General features: G+C 35.5%; 1 protein-coding gene across 7 annotated transcripts in view; it reads right to left on the reverse strand.

Moving 5' to 3' along the window:
- EIF4G3 (eukaryotic translation initiation factor 4 gamma 3) overlaps positions 1-20,664 on the reverse strand; it is a 315,445-nt gene that overhangs the window by 226,861 nt on the left and 67,920 nt on the right. For 6 of the 7 annotated variants that reach the window (XM_034645782.1, XM_034645798.1, XM_019808886.2 and 3 more), the window contains one exon: positions 11,072-11,147. The gene's annotated coding sequence lies outside the window, so the exon portion shown is untranslated. Of the gene's footprint in view, positions 1-11,071; positions 11,148-20,664 lie in introns of those variants that run through there. The other variant, XM_019808887.2, reaches the window with a different exon arrangement.

Consider the following 20,664-nt stretch of genomic DNA (forward strand, 5'->3'; position numbering starts at 1 on the left):
GTTCAGATGTCATTTCAAAGGGATGATAAGAGCAGTTAGTAGTTCCCTGGTTCTTGTTGTAATAGTGGTAAAACTAGAGTGGTGACAGTGGCAGCAGTTGCTGAATACCTGAATGATGTTTACGTATCAGGCTTTATCAGTTTTAAATGGATTTTTGTCTCATTGACTTTCATAATGACCTTTTGAGATGAAAATAATAACTATCTCCATTTCACTAATGAGGAAGGAAAGTGAGGTACAAACAAGTTAAGAAACTTGCTCAACAGCTATGAGAAAGCACCAGGATCTGAATATAACTGGTAGGATTCTGGAGCCAGTTAGCCTTGTTTAACCACTATCCATTCTGCTCCCCATGTAAACTGTAAATTCCAATTCAATCACTAAAACCATAAATATCAAAGTATTTTTATAATTTAAATCTTAATCACATTATATCCATACTTGAAATCCTTCAATGGCTCCTGCATGCCGAATAAAATCCAAATGTCTTTTAGGAACCTTACAAAATTAGCATGATCTAGACTTTGTCACTCTCTAGAGCTGCAGTTTCCAGTATGATTACCACGACCAGCTATTTAAATTTCAGTGAACGAAAATTAAATAAAACTGAAAATTCAGTTCCTCGGTCACATTAGCCACATTTCAAGTTCTGAGCAGGCATGCTTTTAATGGACAGCACCAGTTCCCAGCATCCCATCTTGTTCTATCTCCAGAGCACTGAGCTTCCCACCAACAGCAGAGCTCTACTCATCTGAATGCCTTAGAGCATCTGAAAATCTATCTGGAAGGTTCACGCATTTCCTCCCTATCCATTAAGAGCTGAATTCTCCTCATGATTCAGATATCCTAAAATGCCACCTTCTCAAGCTTCCCACTCATACCTAATTAAGAATTACTCTGTTATTGGGGCACCTAGGTAGCTCAGTCGGTTAAATGTCTGCCTTCAGCTCAGGTCATGATCCCAGGGTCCTGGAATTGAGCCCCACGTCAGGCTCCCTGCTCCCTCAGGAGTCTGCTTGTCCCTCTCCCTCCGCCCTGCTCGTGCTTTCTCTCTCTCTCTCTCTCAAATAAATAAAATCTTTTTTAAAAAAATTACTCTTATCAATTTTATAGGCTGCGTATCTCCTTCAAAGCACTTACTACAATTCTCATTAGTTTTCACTTTCATATCAATGTTTTTCTCCCAGAAGTTATATAGTACATACTGGGTATTCAACAAATACTAGCTGGACTGAGCATTAACGATTTTAAGTAATCTTGATAATGTTACTAACATTTAAGTAAAATAGAAATCAGGGTTACTCAGCCATGGCATTACTGACATTTTGGGTTGGATAATTTTTGTTGTGAGGCTGTCCTGTGCACTTTGGGATGTCTCCAGCCTTCAAGTGCCACAAGCATTCCTTCCCCACTCCCGCACCAAACTGTGACAATGAAAAATGTCTCCAGACATTGCCAAATGTCCCCTGGAGGGCAAAAGCATCTCTAGCTGAGAACCACTGACCTAGATTTTTTCAAGTGATTAGAGAATTCTGAATTGAACATTAAATCAACAGCCAATATTAAGAATATAATAAACACCAACAAATTGGTTAACCTAGGTGAAATAGACAAATTCCTAGAAACACAAAATCTACCAAGACTAAATCACAAAGAAACAGAAAATCTGAACTGACAGGTAACTAGTAAGGAAAATGAATCAGTACTCAAAAAACTTCCAAAAAATTAGAAAAGCCCTTGACTTGATGGCTTCATGAAATCCTACCAAACATGTAAAGAAGTAATACCAATTTTTCTCAAATTTTTCCAAAAAACTGAAGAGAAGGAAATACTTCCTAACTCATTCTATGAAGCCAGCATGATCCTGATATCAAAGCCAGATGAAGACACTACAAGAAAACAACAGACCAATAACAATGCAAAAATCCTCAAAAAAAAAAAACCCAACAAAAGACACACAACACTAGCAAACAGAATCCAATAGCAGATTAGAAGGATTATATATCATGACCAAGTGGGATTTATTCCTTATATGCAAGGGCAGTTCAATATATAAAAATCAATCAGTATAATACACCACAACACCAACAACATGAAGGAGAAAACTCACCTGATCAGAAAAAACTTCACCACCTTTTCATGATAAAAAAGACTCAACAAACTAAAAATAGAAGGAAACTACCTCAACATAATAAAAGCTATATATGAAAAACCCACAGCAAACTTTGTACTCAATGGCAAAAGACTGAGGCTTCTTCTCCTCTAAAACCAAGAACAAAGCAAGGATGCCTGCTTTCACCACTTCTTTTCAACACAGTATTGGAAACCCTAGCCAGAGCAATTAGGCAAGAATAAGAAACAAAAGACATCCTAACTGAAAAAGAAGCAAAATTATTTGTTTGAAATGATATGATCATCTACGTAGAAAACCTAGAGATTCCACAAGAAAACTGTCAGAATAACAAATGAATCAGGAAAGCAGAAAGATACTACGCCAACATACAAAAATCAGTTGAATTTCTATACATGAGCAATGAACAATCTGAAAAAAAAATGAGGAAAACAATTCCATTTACAATAGCCTTAAAAGAATACTTAGATATTAACAAAAAAGGTGAAAGAATTCTACAATGAAAAATATAAAATGCCACTGAAAGAAATTAAAAACATAAATGAATGAAAACACATCTCATGTTCACAGATTGAAAGAGTTAATACTGTTAAGATGTCAATACTGCTGAAAGTGATCTATACCCCTAATGCAACCCCTACCAAAATCCCAATGATGGTTTTTACGGAAATAGAAAAATCCATCCAAAAATTTACGTGGAATTTCAAGAAAGCTCAAATAAACAAAACAATCTTGAAAAAGAACAAGACTGAAGGACTCACACTTCCTGATTTCAAAATTTACTACAAAGCTGTAGTATAAAGCAGGGTGGTTTTGGCATAAACACAGACATATAGACCAAAAGAAGACAATACAGGCACCAAAAATAAATACTCGCACGGATGCTCACATGATGTTCAACAAAGATGCCAGGACCATTCAATGGGCAAGAGTCTTGTCAACAAAGGGTACTGGGAAAACTGGATAACCACACGACTCAAAAAGGAAGGACATTCTGACATGTGCTACAACATGGATGAACACTGAGGACATTATGCTAAGCGAAATAAAGAAGTCACAAAAAGACAAATACTGTATAATTCCACTTACACAAGGTACTATAGTAGTCAAAATCATAGACACAAGAAAGTAAAATGGTGGTTTCCAGAGACTCGGGGGAGGGGAAATGAGTTGTTATAGAGTAGTTGTTGTTGTTGTAATAGGCAGAGTTTCAGTTTTTAAAATGAAGACTTTTAGGGATGGATGGTGATGGGGCTGCACAAAAATGTGAATGTATCAGCACAACTTTAAAATGATTAGGATGGGGGATGCCTAGCTGGCTCAATCAGAAGAGCATGTGGCTCTTGATCTTGGGATTTCGAGTTCGAGCCCCAAGCTGGGTGTACAGATTAAACAAACTTTAAAAAAAAATAATTTTAAAACAAAATGATTAAGATGGTAAACTTTATAGCATATTTTACCACAACTGTATTTAAAAAAAGGAAATATCGGAATGTGATTTTCATCTTTTACTTAAATTTCAAACACAAAAATCTGGATTTCTAGCTATGGTCACATATCAGCCATGCTACTGGACAACAACAATAACTGTAGAACTACAATCTTCTTGGAACAAAAACCTTTTGTCACAACAGGAAAATTTCATTCCTTTTCTATACTCCGTAATGTAAAAATATTGAACAGGAAAAAAACATTAAAAGGCTTTTAAAAAGTCCCAAAACATTCCTAATTATTACATTTCTACAACTGAGAAACGGGTAATAATTAAACCTTTGGTAATTTTATAGACAAAATATGACATCGTTTTACCAATGTTAAACATTCTTCCACAGCCACTTAAAACCTGCTAGTTTTCTCCTTTGTGAACTGTGAAATAGCACTTTTGACCAATCAAGTTAGCAAACACATTTGAAAATGGGAACACCTGGGGACACCTGGGTGGCTCAGTAGGTTAGGCAACAGACTTGATTTCGGCTCTGGTCAGGACCTCAGGGTTGTGAGATCGGGCCCCACAATGGGTCCATGCTCAGCACAGAATCTGCTTGAGATTCTTTCTCCCTCTTCCTCTCCCCCCTACTAATGGAAGGGAAAGGGAAAGGGAAAGGGAAAGGGAAAGGGAAAGGGAAAGAAAAGAAAAGAGAAAAGAAAAGAAAAGAAAAGAAAGGAAAGGAAAGGAAAGGAAAGGAAAGGAAAGGAAAGGAAAAGAAAAGAAAAGAAAAGAAAAGAAAAGAAAAGAAAAGAAAAGAAAAGAAAAGAAAAGAAAAAATATTTTTTTAATGGGAACACCTGAAACTCGAGATACAATGAAATGGATACACTCCCATACTGTTTGCAGCAACATAACCTGCCATAACTGCGTAAAATGTCAAAAATATTAAGTATCTTTAAAGTGTGTGTTATTTTAACATACTAAGGCTACTTTTGAGAATCTTAGCCTAGAGAAATAATCCTATTTAAACAGACAAAAATATGCACACATATATGTATGTATTTTATTTATGCATATGTATATATCACAAAATTATTTAAAACAGAAAATAAAGGGAATCTTTAAACCAAACACTAGTTTTTAAATTTACTCATTATGTTAATTACTGTTTACCTCATTGACATGATACTGAAACTTATGTTTGTGCTTATAATGTTTACAAGTGTTACGCAATAACGTGGGAAATTATTTACAATACAATGTTGTATTAAAAAAGAAAACCAAATTGTATAATCACATGATTTTCAGTATGTTTAATGAAAACCAAACTCTATCCTTAGGGAGGAAAAGAACACATAGAATATGTGATTATGTCAGCCATAAATTTTAAGCCTAAAGTTTACTTTTTCTAAAGATAATAATAATAATAATAATAAAGTTTACTTTTTCTCCCAGGAAGAAGCTACTAATTAACACAACATGGAAATACCTCAAAATAATTAACCTAACAAAAGAAAAATAAAAAAAAAAAACCAGCACCTATTGCATTATTCCTTTTCCTATTACAGATTTTAATAAAGGTCCAGAAAATGAATCCATAATAACAGAAAGCTGACCAATGGAGGGGGAAGGTGGAAAGGAAGATTACAAAAAGGAAGGAAGAAACTTTTAAGAATGATACATGGTAATGTTGATTGTGGCAAAGGTTTTCATGGGTATTTACATGTTAAAACTTACCAAATTATACACTTTAAATATATTTAAATCATTGGCACTATATATACTGTATGTCAAATATACCCCAATAAAGCTGTTTATAAAAATAAAGTCTACATAAACAAATCATCACTTAAACTGGCATATTAACCATTGGGGGGAAAAAATGGATTGTCATTCAGGGCTGGATTATAGGACAATTAAGTGGATTTATATCTTGCTGGATACAATTGTCTAAAGAGTATTGATCGGTCCATGCTAAATTTTGTCCCTGTACAGGTATTTCCACTGACATGTTGGCCTACTCAGTATTTATCAGAGACTGGGGAAAAAAATATAAAAGCATCTACAGTATGACAGAATCAAGACTTTAAAAGTATAAGCTGGCGGGGCACCTGGGTAGCTCAGTCATTAAGAGCCTGCCTTCGGGTCCCGGAATCGAGCCCTGCATCAGGCTCCCTGCTCAGCGGGAAGCCTGCTTCTCCCTCTGCTCTTCCCCCCCTGCTTGTGTTCCCTCTCTGTGTCTCTCTCTGTCAAATAAATAAAATCTTTAAAAAAAATAAAAGTAGGGGCGCCTGGGTGGCACAGCAGTTAAGCGTCTGCCTTCGGCTCAGGGCGTGATCCCGGCGTTATGGGATCGAAGCCCCACATCAGGCTCCTCCGCTATGAGCCTGCTTCTTCCTCTCCACTCCCCCTGCTTGTGTTCCCTCTCTCGCTGGCTGTCTCTATCTCTGTCGAATAAATAAATAAAATCTTTAAAAAAAAAAAAAAGTATAAACTGGCTAAAAAGGATCATGAAATGTTACAGCATTAAGGATTAATTTATTCAGATTGAATTATTTATAGGAATTTTACAGAAACAGTTAATAACACAACTCTTCCAGTCCACCAGAATATGTATGATTACTGCTTCTTGTACTGAAGTCATTATTCCACAAAATTTTATATTAAGTTTATTTCTGTAATTATATTAAAAATACTGGCTTAGGGGCACCTACGTAGCTCAGTCGGTTAAGTGACCAACTCTTGATCTCAGCTCAGGTCTTGATCTCAGGGTGGTAAGTTCAAGCCCCATGTTGGGATCCATGCTGGCATGGAGCCTACTTAAAAATTTCATAGTTTGGGGGCGCCTGGGTGGCACAGCGGTTAAGCGTCTGCCTTCGGCTCAGGGCGTGATCCCGGCGTTATGGGATCGAGCCCCACGTCAGGCTCCTCTGCTGTGAGCCTGCTTCTTCCTCTCCCACTCCCTGCTTGTGTTCCCTCTCTCCCTGGCTGTCTCTATCTCTGTCAAATAAATAAATAAAATCTTTAAAAAAAAAAAATTTCATAGTTTGTTTTCCAGAAACATGCCAATTAAGAGGGTTATTAGTAAATATACTTCAAGTTAATTCACTCCTCTTCAGTTTCGCCATTTCCTCTCTACCTTATATTTCTCTTACTAAGGTTTAAAAACTAATGGCTTTATTTTTTTTCATATAATGAATCACTCTTATGTAATTATGGCTAATAAGGAATAATGACAAAAGTATCTCTCCCATCCCTGATAAATGTTCCAAAGAGAAACATCTATAAATCAGGCTAAAATAAATAAATAAATGATAATCAGCCTAAAACAGGTAACATGACAGCATTATAAAAATTGAGTCCTGGGGTGCCTGGGTGACATAGTTGATTAAGTATCAAACTCTTGGTTTCGGCTCAGTTCATGATCTCAGGGTCCTGGGACTGAGCCCAATGTCAGGCTCCAAGCTCAGTGCAGAGACTGCTAGGGTTCTCTCTCCCTCTCCCACTCTACCCGCCCACCTCTCTCTCTAAGATAAATAAATCAATTTTTTTAAAAAAGCAGAAAACCTATCTAAAATGCTGACATAAGGGTATAAAGCCCATATAACAGACATAAAAAAGTAAAATCTTTGTATAATTTTTTAAGACTGGCCAAGATTCATTTTTGCCTTTCAAGGAACTCAACCAACTCAAATAAAGTGACATATGGGCACCATACAGTGAGCCAGGAGGAGGTGAACTGAGGGTCAGCCTTTATTTTATGACACAGGAATGATGCTAATGGACCTAGACACTAGAGAAATAGTGACCAATACATAATCTTGGGGCTGAGAAGAAGGGGAATTAAAAATGTCCAAGCACCTGGTCACTACTCTCCTACTCATTCAGTTAATGTGCACAACACTGTAAAAGTGAGGCAGAGACTTAAATTGCTAAGAATGGAAACAACTGATCAAAAAAGTGAAGACTGCCATATTTTAAGGTAACTTTATATTGCCTAAAATAAAATCTCTTTTCATTCCAGAATAGGCACTATATATAATTGGTGCACCCACTTTTTTCATTGACTAAAGGACTATATATATATGGCACTGGCTTCAAACAATAAAAGTCAAATTTGGGGGCGCCTGGGTGGCACAGCGGTTAAGCGTCTGCCTTCGGCTCAGGGCGTGATCCCAGCGTTACGGGATCGAGCCCCACATCAGGCTCCTCCACTATGAGCCTGCTTCTTCCTCTCCCACTCCCCCTGCTTGTGTTCCCTCTCTCGCTGGCTGTTTCTGTCTCTGTTGAATAAAAAAATAAAAAAAATAAATAAAAAAAAATTTTAAAGTCAAATTTGATCTAACTCAAAAATAAATTCAAAACCTTTGTTTCAAAACATGACATGTAAACTCTGTAGCACGCGCTGTGCTATCATTCACAGGACTTGGATAACCTCCTCTCCAAAGTACTAAGTTAACAAAGTCACATGTCTTCATTTACGAGGAATTTCAAAAACATGTCTACACTTTAACTCAGTAATTTCATTTCTAGGAAGTTATTCTACAAAAATAATCTAAAATTCAGAAAAGGCTTTAAATTCAAGTAAGTTATTTCTAACAGGAAATATTAGAAGCAACCTAATGTTTAACTTCTCACCTACATAATGTTTACATCTATTGATTTTTCTCAACAAAAACCCTGGTCCTCACCCAGTGTTCGTCTGCATGAAAAGTAGCACATTCACTCAGTTACTCAGGCCAAATCCCTAACAAAACCCTTTACTCTTCTTCCACATCTCACATCCAAGCTATCGTGATATCATAGTGAGTCTACTTTTAAAATACATACCAAATTCCACTACTCCTCTCTTTTTCTGTACCACCTTAGAGGAAGCCACCATCATCTTCTGCCTGTTTTACTATAATAACCTCTTAATTCATCTTCTTGCTTCCATTTCACCACCAGCCACCTGCCCTCATCAGTCTACTCTCTAAGGAATAGCTACAGCGGCCTTTAAACAGAAATTCAGACCTACTGCTTTTAAGTTTCTAAAGGCTTTTTCCATCACATTTAGATTAAAATCCAAATAATTACCATGGTAAATAATGCCCCATATAATCTGATGTTCCAGATACTTCTCTGAATTCTATCCCCACCCTGTCTCACTCCAACCACACTAGCTTCCTTGCAGTTCTAAGATGACATTGAGCACATTGCTATCCCTAGGCCTTTGCACTACTGTTCTACTGGAAATGTGTTTTTCCGAGAAATCTGCAAGGCTCACTCCCTTACTTCTTAGCTTTCTACTTAAATGCCTTTAGACAGAATGTCCAGGATTGTCCAGTCATTCTCCATCCATTTAATACTACTTATTTTCATCAAGACACTTATTCCTACCCACTACTATAATGCACATATATTTGTTTACTTTCCTTCTATCCCACAGAACAGTATAAACTCTATGAGTACAATGGGTTTGGTTTGCTCACTACTACATCCATAACACCAAACAGTGCCTGACACACATTAAAAGCTCAAGAAATATTTGCCAAATGCTCAGTGAATATTAAATTCTTATGACAAAAGAGACAACCATTTATTACTTATAACATGTTTCAACTAGCATAGGAAAAGCTAAAATTATAATATAAGCTGACAAAATAGAATATCTTATACAGAGCCTACAACACAGAAAAAAAGACACAGGAAACTAAACAAACAAAAAAAGTTATAGTAGTTGCTTCTAAAAATCACTCAAGATAACTAAAAATTTTCATTTCCCTCTTTTACTTAATCTTGAAAATAGTAACTGAATAGCAAAGAGTACTTTTATAATCAGAAAAAGATACATATTAATAATTAGAAAAAAATACATATTTTAAGAGTTATGCCGACAAAAATTAAGGTGCCCTTAAGGTCAGTACTAACAAAACAAAACTAAACAAAACAAAATAAAATAAAACAAAACAAAACCCTTTGGCCTACAGACAGTTTATGCCAGAAAAAAATTAAAGGTTGTTTTTCCATGTAAATTAAAGGTTCTCAATTACTAGGATGATCAAGCCATTTGTCATCCAAATGGAGTCAATTTTAAGAGTCAAGGGGTTCAAATAAATTACAAGTGTTAATTGATCTATAACAGGCGTAAACTGAGACTTGTTTCAGGGAAACCATCCTACCCATTCCTGCACAATAAAGTTCTAATTCTTCATAACAATCCTAAAACCTCCAAAACCCATCTACCATCTCATCTCTACTTCTGCTACAAAACTTAACACACATGCCACACTAAGCTGACTACTGGCCATTCCATTAAGTGCCTCCGAATCGGCCTAGAGAAGTTCTATACCTTCCAGCTTAGTGCCACTTCCTCAATGAAGTGCCCTCTTCCTTTCCCATATATAACACGTTTGCATCTCTAATTAAAAGTTTTTAACCTTGGGGGGCGCCTGGGTGGCACAGCGGTTAAGCGTCTGCCTTCGGCTCAGGGCGTGATCCCGGCGTTATGGGATCGAGCCCCACATCAGGCTCCTCCGCTGTGAGCCTGCTTCTTCCTCTCCCACTCCCCCTGCTTGTGTTCCCTCTCTCCCTGGCTGTCTCTATCTCTGTCAAATAAATAAATAAAATCTTTAAAAAAAAAAAAAGTTTTTAACCTTGGACTGATGAATGGCCTATGAATATTTGTGAAATTCTGAAATTACACATAAACACTGGGTATATGTTCTTTTTTGAGAAGAAAGCATTGTGGCTACATTCAGATTCTAAAAGTAATTCATAACCCAAAAGGATTAGAATCATTGCTTTATCATACCACTTTAGATTACAATGACTTATTCATTAATCTTTCTCACCACTCTGAGTTTCTTTAAAGCACTCAATCTGGAGTATGAGGAATTATTGGTATGATGAACTGAAATAATAAAAAGATATCTGACTCATCCATTCTCCCTAAATTCCCTTAGGCTCACTGTGAAACACCTGAAATCTGCTTTTAATTTTATGACCTTCATCCTCTACCTTTTAAGTTTCCCTTCATTTATGAATTTGAATTAATCATTTAGCATAAAAAGTTAAACTTCCCAGATTAAAACCAGTGTTCTCATTTCCAAACTTTTTTTGCAATTTTTTTTGTAATAAGAGAAGGGGAAAAAAATTAAAAACATTTAAATACTAAAATTTTTTTTTAAAATGTTTGATATCAAAAAAGAAAATTAAAACTCGATGTCCTAAAGAGTCACAAGACAAGGCCAGAAGTGGATTTAGAGAAAGATGAAAAACTAGGAAAAAAGAGGGCAGGTGTATGAGCCAATGTTATCTTAAGACAATGTTTGTTTCACACTTACCTATTAAGATGATGGGGAAAAAGGCCTATTCATTCTTCTTATATTAAAAACACCTAATGCAATTTGGGATTCTAATGAACCTTTTGCCAAAAACCTTTTACATGCCAATCAAACAAACATTGCTGTGATATCAAAGACTCATGTGCAAGAAGTTAGGCACTGCAACAGCAGACCTCAGGTACTCACCGTGCTGTACACCGCCGAGACAGCAGGAGTGAAGATTCGGTCCTCGAGGGGCTGTTGCACAGGTCCTCTAGGGATTCTAGAAGAGCGAGTTAAGGATAAGAGAACTCAAAAATGTCTTGCTTTAGCATTAACAGAAAATTACCATCACAAGGTTCTGTCAATGACCCAACTTTCGTCACCCAATTAGTAAGGTTACTCATACTTCTCCACAAAACTGGAAAACAAATATTTCAAATTTCTTAATGTAATCAGATCAATCTCTCCAAAAGCGATTCCCATGATAAACATTCCATGGCAACTCAAAACAAATAAAATTACACAAGCCTACACACTTTAGGTCCAGGATGAGAATCCGCCACCTTTACTTTCTAGAGAAAAAGACTGAAGAAGTATAAGCAGGATATTCAGGAAGATACATGGAAATTACTGACAAAGACACAGTCTGTTCTGCTAACTACACAGAAATGGCGAATATAATTGTTTCCTTGTTTTTCTATTTTAGCTGCAACTTTCCCCATATCTACCCACCAACTCCCCATTTAAAAAAAAAAATCTCCAGCATAATATTTAAAATATCTCAGCATGTTGCCAGGATATTCTCTTAAAAGACAAAAAACTATCATTCTACTCAGCTTCAAAACCAAATGATAGGAGCTCCATCTACCTGGTAAAGTGATATTTTACTTCTTTAAGAATGACAAACAAACAAAAAAACAACCAAAAAAACCAGCAATCGAAAGATTAATAGCAATTCTCTCCAGACAGTAGGATTACGTAACTGTATTGTGTGTTTCCATAATAATTCAAATATATTTTTTTAAATGACTATAAATATAATAAACCCAAAATGAAACAGAATGCTTCCTTAAACCTAACAAATAACTTCATACTTGTCAAATCATAATTCTAACTCAATGAAACATTTTGAAAAACAAAATGACAGCTGCAAATAATAATTTTATATAAATGACCACAAACTGCAGAAATCTCAATCATTAGAAGATAAATTCTTTATATGTAAGTAGCAACCGTTTACTGAGGTGGGAGAGGGAAAATAAAGCAAAAACCCTCAAAGCTTTAGTCATTCAAAATTAGTAACACTGTACCAGTCTCTAGACAATTCTTAAAACCAGCAACCTCAGACCACAGTTCAAGTTGTCATAAATGCCTAGACACAAAGAACTGATTTAAAATGCTGGAACTACTTCATCCAAACTATATACATGTTTGCAATGTGGAAAACATAAGCCTAACAAGTTTCAGGACAAAAGTCCTTCATTATGAGCTTGTCAATTCTCTCAAAATGAAGATTACCTTTGGCTAAAATAAAACTTTCTTTGAATTACAGTTCTGCATTGTGGCATGAATGGTGGAAAATATAAGACCATTTTTTTCTTCTGCAAAGCCAACAGCTATCGCTTTTTCTAGCTAAGGTTAATTCTCACGCTATGAGAATAAGTTGTCAAATGAGAGTTCTCAGTACTATACCCCAAAAGCTGAGCCACACCATTTAATCTTCCAAAGAAAGGCTAAGTTTCCTGATTTCTATTAGTTAATTTATTGGCTAAAATATAATTACAAGATTTGTAAAGAGGCAATCATATATACGGTCAATAGTCCCAGTAACAAACATTCTTTCTCCTGGGCCACAAATACAGAATCTTAATTTTGTTTATTTTATTCTCTGTAAACCACCAACAGAATACTGTGGATTAATAAGTTGTTTCTTAAAAAGAAGTTCTGAGTAAAAATCACTTATTTTAAAACAAAAACATAGTTCTGTAAAAAAGAAAACTGAAAATAGAAGTCAGGAGATCTGAATCTAAAGTAGCCTGCAAGCCTAACCACCTATGTTGTCTTCACTGAACCATTTTACAATATCTCCTGTAAACTGAGGCTCAGCAAGAAGTAACTTGCCCAAGTTAACAAGACAACTTTAAGTAGTCAGGCCATGTCTTCCTGAATTCTAAAGATCATACTCTTCTTTAATTAATTTAATTCATTTAATTAATTAATAAGATAGAGACCACACCCTTCCTATTATATCAATGTGTCCACAAACAGAATACTTTACACCATAGTAAAAACCAGTATCACAACCTAGTGAAAATATGGTTGCCCCATCCAAATGACAGAACTAAATGAGCAGTTCATCTCACAGAAGATTCAATGAAGTATCACCCCAACACTTCCAGAAAGTTCCAAATTCTTGGCCCAAACTGAATCATCTGCCAAACGGCAAATGAATACTTAGCACTACAGACTGGGCAGGTAACGTATCAAACCAAGTGAGCCTATTTTACAAAGCAATTTTCTCCTTTAATTCTTAGCGGTGATGATTGCCAAACTTCATAAATATGCTAAAAATCACTGAACTGTACACTTGAAAAGTGTGAATGTTATGGTATGTGAATAGTACCTCAATAAAAAAATTAACTTTAGTAATTTTCAAGTAAGTTGTTTAGCCCCATTTCCACTAAAAACAACCTCTATAAATTTGTAAGAAATAGGCACTTCTAGGCATTTTCTCCATAAATAAGTGAATTCAAAGAAATGACAGCCATATAAAGCTGTTTCACTACAACATATCCCCTCCTAATTCTGCATGACATTAAGCTTATTACCAGCTTTTACCAACCTCTGTATCTCCAGCATAAATCACTAGTATTTATTTATTTATTTACCCCTGAGCTCAAGGTAGCAAGCAAACGGCTTCTCACAGTACCACTTAAAATTCTAATTCAATCAAGGAGCAGTGTAATGTGCATGTGCAGTGCTCTAGAGCATATTGTGTTTATTTTTAAATCTCATAACTGAAATACAGTAAGCATACCCACTTGCCACTTCTGTGGTTCAAACTGCTGTGAATTATATCATTAGGAAATATAAGCAAAATCATTAGCAAAACTAGATAGATGGTATGTAATAACTGAATTTAAGACCCTAAGTAGAAATACAAATGCAAAATATTTTTAATTCCCCACTTTCTTTTTCTAATAAAAAATTAACGAATTTCAGAAATAAATAAAATTTGAAGATTAAAGAGTATTAAAACACAATAGACTCTAAATTGATTATTAAAGTACTTATTACATATTCTCCACATTAAATGTCAATTAGGCAGATAAAAAATTTTCAAAGACCAAATTTCATCAAAGAAATTCAAAGATCTATTAGATTACATAATGATCTGAATGTTTCCTACTTATATCAGGAAAAAAAGAAGGGACCAATAATGTTTTAAGCACACATGTGTACTGAAATTTCATGAATGATAAACTCTCATTAGGATGAAGCTTCTTGATCATATCTGACCCTGAGTCTGACCTGTAATCAGGATCTCTTCAAAAGGTAGATTTTGAGAAGAAAACAAGTAATGAAAGTCAACAGAAATCTTCCACCAGTATGCTAAAACACTAATGTTCCATCTACAACTCCCAGCTGAAAGTTCCTAAACTTTGCCCAGTCCACTGTAAGGAAAGCTACTATCCTGGATCAATGCTCAGCATAAACAATACTGGCCAATGCTCAGCATAAGTAATATTCTTAAAGTGACAGCCTCAAGCTATTATTGCCTCATCGAAAAGGAAAGCAAGAGTACAAATCCCATTGCACAAACTACTTTAGAGAAGACATGGGCAACTGATTTCGGGAGATGAAAACAAATAAATGATAAATATCTTTTTCTGCATTATTTCTTATTAAAGTCTTATGGCAATATGGTAATGCTAGTCAATTAACACCTTCTCTTTCTTTTTTTGGATTTTACTTTTAAATAATCTCTATGCCCAACATGGAGCTCAAACCTACAACCCCAAGATCAAGAGCTGCATGTTCTACCAACTGTGTCAGCCAGGAGCCCCTCTCCTTCTTTCTATATATGAAATCAAAAAAGGTATGATAATGAAAAAGGAAGAGAACTTGTATAAAATAGAAGGATAAGGGCAGAATTTCTACATTACACCCTGTTTCACAAAGATATATATGACTTCTCCAAAAGGAGCACTGTTTCAAATACAGTTGCTTTGGAAATAGCTATATCCCCGTTAATATTAGTTCTGACTCATTAAGCGATACAAACCTTAAAAAGTAAAGAAATCCAATTTAAATAAACTAGCATATTTTGAAAATTACCTCTACAAAACAAAATTTAACTTAGCATTATAAAAGAAATGAACTAGTCAAAACTGAATAAATAGGGAAGTCTGAGTGGCTCAGTCGGTTGAGCGATGGACTCTTGATCTCAGTTCCTATCATGATCTCAGGGTTGTGAGATTGAACCCCACATCAGGCTCTGCACTGGGAATGGAGCCTCCTTAAGATTCTCTCTCTCCATCTCCCTGAGCCCCTCCCCCATTCCCTCTCTCTCTTAAAAAAAACCTGAATGAACACACTGTCTGTATAAATTTAATTCTAAAAAAAAATCTTGTGTCACAGTTTATGATATAAAAAATTATCTAGATTAATTCAGAATGTTTCAAAAAATACTGAGTCCAAAATTATATTCTTTGAAATGTTTGAGATCTCCTGCACATAGAAACTGATTAACTGCTTAGTTATAGAAAGTCAATCTAAAAATTAGGTGCCTAGGTGAAATGAAGTACTAATACATACCACAACATGGATGAATCCTGAAAACATGCTAAATGAAAGAAGTCAGTTACAAAAGACCACATATTATATGATTCGATTTTTATGAAACGTTAAGAATAGGTTAGTTACAAAGACAGAAAGACTAGCAGTTGCTTACGACTACGGACAATGAAGAGAGAGAGCTGATAGCTAAGAGGAATGGGGTTTCTTTCTGAGATGATGAAAATGTTCTAAAATTGACTGTGGTAATGGCTGCACATATCCATAAATGCACTAAAAACATTGCATACTTGAGCCAAATTTAGGATATGCATGTTTTATCACAATAATGTTTTATTTCAAATTAACCCTTTCCTACACTGGGAAAAGCTTCATAAAAGATAAGGGCTAGAGATGTACTACTCTAGAAACTGTAGAGCAGTAAGAGAAGCAAATTCCAGAATGGAACCTTCAGAAGGAACAGTAAAGTACCCTAAGCTAATTACTACTTACCTAGGTGGTACCAAAGAGAGAGCTCATCTTAAACCCTAGCACAAAACTATGCTGATAAGATTAATGCATGTTATTATGAAAGAAGAAACAGACAGGGCTAAATTAATTTGAAGTTGTCAAGCATAGACAACAAGCATGTAAAAGGTCCCACAAAGTACAACATCCTCAATGACCCTACCCAGCAACTATAGAATTCTCAGGGGTCACAACGTTAGTAACTCTGAATGGACAAAAGCAAAACAAAAACTGCATTCTCAAACCTAAACACTACTCCTGCTTTAACTCTGGAGTCTATAAGAAAATGTGTTTTTAAAAAAAGATACCAATGTTCTAAGAAAACCAAAATTTTGTTCATTGCTCTGTATCTTTTACCCCTGAAACTGCAGGGAAATAAAACTAGCCAATTTTATTCTTTATTTCAATGCAATTCAATGTTGGGCTGTTAATTTAAGTCCAAAATCCCTTATTCATATTCAGACTTTTTCCCACTGGTAGAAAGCTAACACAGTTGTTACATCATATAACACCTCAAGTAGGGTCTATGGCAGCACCCCTTAATAAACATATTAATATCTCTACTGCAAAATATATAAATATTCAAACTTCTGGCTTTCTTTCCAGAGTTTTTGCTAACTTACCAGAAAGAGAGTTTTCTGAACACTCTTTTATTCTGGAATTGGAAACTTCAAAAAGCCTATATACCTTCTTTCTCATCCTGTTTTTGCTCTAAAAGTCTCTAGAAATCACCATATGAATGCTAACAACTAAGAACCATTATACTGCGTTTTTTAACAAATTTGGAAACGTTGGTTTCAAAGTGCTTGGTGAGAAAAGCCCTTGCTTTGGCTCTGGTTTTCTACTAACTCAGAACTCTGTATTTCTACTAACTCAGAAATTGATTTCCTGACAGTCACTTTAACATATGCTTAAATGGGTTAAAAAAACAAAAACAAAAACAAAAAACAACGTTGCCAAGAAAATGGCTGCTGACCATGCTGTTAATACTTCTACTCAAGACAAAAATATAAACTTCATATACACATGAAAAAAGAACAATATACTCACAAAATTTCAAACCTAGTTTTTAGTTCTCAAATTTTGAATTCTAAGACAAATATTTAAATGTTATACTAACACCCAATTTAAAACATAATCAGGGGCGCCTGGGTGGCACAGCGGTTAAGCGTCTGCCTTCAGCTCAGGGCGTGATCCCGGCGTTATGGGATCGAGCCCCACATCAGGCTCCTCCGCTGGGAGCCTGCTTCTTCCTCTCCCACTCCCCCTGCTTGTGTTCCCTCTCTCGCTGGCTGTCTCTCTCTCTGTCAAATAAATAAATAAAATCCTTAAAAAAAAAAAAATCAATCCATGTGACAAAGCAAAAGTAGAACACAACAAAGTACCCCCCTCCCTTCAAAAATGCCCATATCTACGAAATTCCATTAAGAAGGATGAAGTTCAATTAGCAATTCCATTTGTATCCTGTATCTGAATCACTCAAATAGCCTTAGATAATAACCAAATAAAATATGCTGGTATGCCATATTTCTCTGGATATGGATCCAGATAATAACAGGCAGGGAACATACGTTTGATAGATTTTAAAAGCTATCCTCCAAAAAAAGAACTGAATGAGCTAGCCATTCACATACGACAAAAGTCAACCTTCACTGGACATTCTACTGCTGGCTACAAGTTTTTAATAGGTAGAACTCTAAGCTTTGGAAATTTTCCAAGGACTTGACATTTACCTGCACTGGTAGACCATTTCTTAAATATAATATGAAGATGAGATCATAATTGCAATGTTCTGAAATTCCAGTAGTAGAACTTGGGTTTAAAAAAGAACAATGACAAGTTAGGAAATATGAAAAAGTCCCGGAGATGGATGGTGGTTATGGCTGCATAGCAACATAAATGTACTTAACGTCACACTACTCTACATTTTAAAAAGGTTAAAATGGGGGGGGGAGGTGCCTGGTTGTTGGTAGACTCTTGGTCTCGAGGTCAAGATTTTGAGCCCCATGTTGGATGTATAGATTACTAAAAATAAACTTAAAAATTTTTTAAAAAGGTTAAAATGGTAAATTTTAGGTTATGTATGTTACCAAAATTTTTTAAATAAATTTTAAAAATAAGTAAATTAAAAAACCACTGAACACGGAAGCGCTAAAGGAGATTTTCTTGATTCCTTAAGATTTGACATTACTACTCTGTACAAAATGCATGGGGATTCTATCAATGATTCTACCTCTTTCTGATTTTCTACCTTCTTTCTGGGGTCGAAGGAATAAGAATCTTTCTTTTCATAGGCACGGTGCAGTACACCAGGATGATACAGATGATGGTGATCGTGTAGACCTGCATGCAATGCAATCATTTTCAGTCTATGTTCCTAGGAAAGCATGTACACAATCTCCCACATTATCCCCGCATGGTAAATCCTCTATCTCTGTGGGTCAAACTGTGGCTCACAAATCCAGATAGGACGAAAGAAATGACTCATGAATTTGGGATACTGCTCTATGTTGTTCCTACATAAAAGAAAATTGCAGATTTGTTTTTAATGATAGGAAAAATGATGTTTCCGGCTTTGAATAAACAAAATGAAGGGAGCATAGAAGAAACATCCAAATCTTAAAACCCATGAACCTCAAGTCAGTGTGGTGTCAGCAAAAGGATAGACAGATCAATGAACAGACTAGAAAATTCAGAAACAGAGCCACAAAAACCTAGTGAGTTTATTTTTTACAAAGGTGCAAAGGCAAATAAATGAAAATAACATAGTTTTCAACAAATGGCGCTGGAACAATTAAAAAACCGTATGCAAAATAATGAATCTCTTTGTCATATACCTCACCTCTTAAACATTCAAAATGTACCACAGACAAAATGCAAAATTTTAAATACTAAAACTTTCTGAAAAAACTATAGGGAGAAATATTTGTGACTGTGGATTAACCCCAGAGTTCTTAAATGTGATATTAAAAGCAGAAAAAAACTGATGAACTGGATATCTCAAAATTAAAACCTTCTGCTCTACAAGAGATACTGTTATGAGAAGATACAGAACGGAGAAAAAACCTGCAAAGTCTCATAGTCGATAAAGGACTTGTATTTAGAATATTTTATAAAGAACTCTCAAAACTCAACAGTAAGACTACCTTTTTTTAAATGGGCAAAAGTTTCGAACAAATGCCACCTCACCACAATAGATATGCAGATGACAGACACATGAAAAGATGCTGAGCATCATTAGTCATTAGGGAGTGTAAATTAAAACAACAGTGAGCTATCGCTTAACACCTATTAGCTTAGGTCTACAAAATGACAACACCAAGTGCTGAGGATGAGGAACAACTGGAAATCTCACACTCTGTTGTTGGCACAGCACAAAATGGTACAGCCACTTGGGAAAACAGTTTGGCAGTTCTTACACAATTAAACATAAATTTATATATATAACTCAGCAATCCCACTTGTACATACTTATCCAAGAGAAACGAAAATTTATACTCACCCAAATGCCTAAACACAAAGGTTTATAGCATCTTTATTCACAATGGCCAAAAAGGGCAAATAGCCCAATTATCTTCAACTGGAAAATAGATAAAATATGGTAACCCCATATAATGGAATACCACCAGCCACTGAAAAGGAATGAATTACTGACAGAATAACATGAATGATTATCAATTGCTAATTAGGTGAAAGAAACTAGACTCAAAAAAGACTTTGAGTCCATTTATACAACATTCTGGGAAAGTCAAAACTACAAGGATGGAATAAAGCTCACGGATTGCCAGGAGCTAGGGCATGGGGAAAGGTTATCTGCAAAGACAGAGCACCGAAGGACTACAAGTGGGTGATGAAACTTTTCTGTATCTTCACTGCCGTGGGGCTACAAAACTCCACATTTGTCAGAATTCATTGAACTATATATCTACAAAAAATGAAAACTGAGTTTCCCCAAAGGTTAAGCAATAGAGTCACCACATGACTCAGCAATTTCACTCCTGGTTATATATCCAAAAGAAATAAAAACAATTATCCATGCAAAACTTGTTATGAATGTTCATATCAGCATTATTCACGATAGCCAAAAAGTGGAAACAACCTAAATGTCCATCAACTGAAGAACGGATAAACCAAATGAGGTATACCTATACAATGGGATTTTACCTGGCAAAAAAAGGAAACAGAAGACCTGACACATGCTACATCATGGATGAACCTTGAAAACATAATGTTAAGTGAAAGAAGCCAGTCACAAAAGACTACATACAGTACAATTCCTCTTAAATGAACTACCCAAATTAGACAAATCTATAGACAAAAAGTACAAACAGAAACAATCAGTGGTTGCTTAAGGCTGGGGGGATTGATGAAAATGGGGGAAGGAGGAATGACGGCTACAGGATATGTGCTTCTTTCTGAGGTAATCTGAAAGTTCTAAAACTGTGGTGATGGTTGCACAAGTCTGTAAATATACTAAAAACCACTGAATTGTA

Source organism: Ailuropoda melanoleuca, chromosome 2 (assembly GCF_002007445.2).
Source record: "Ailuropoda melanoleuca isolate Jingjing chromosome 2, ASM200744v2, whole genome shotgun sequence".
Classification (NCBI taxonomy): Eukaryota; Metazoa; Chordata; class Mammalia; order Carnivora; family Ursidae; genus Ailuropoda; species Ailuropoda melanoleuca.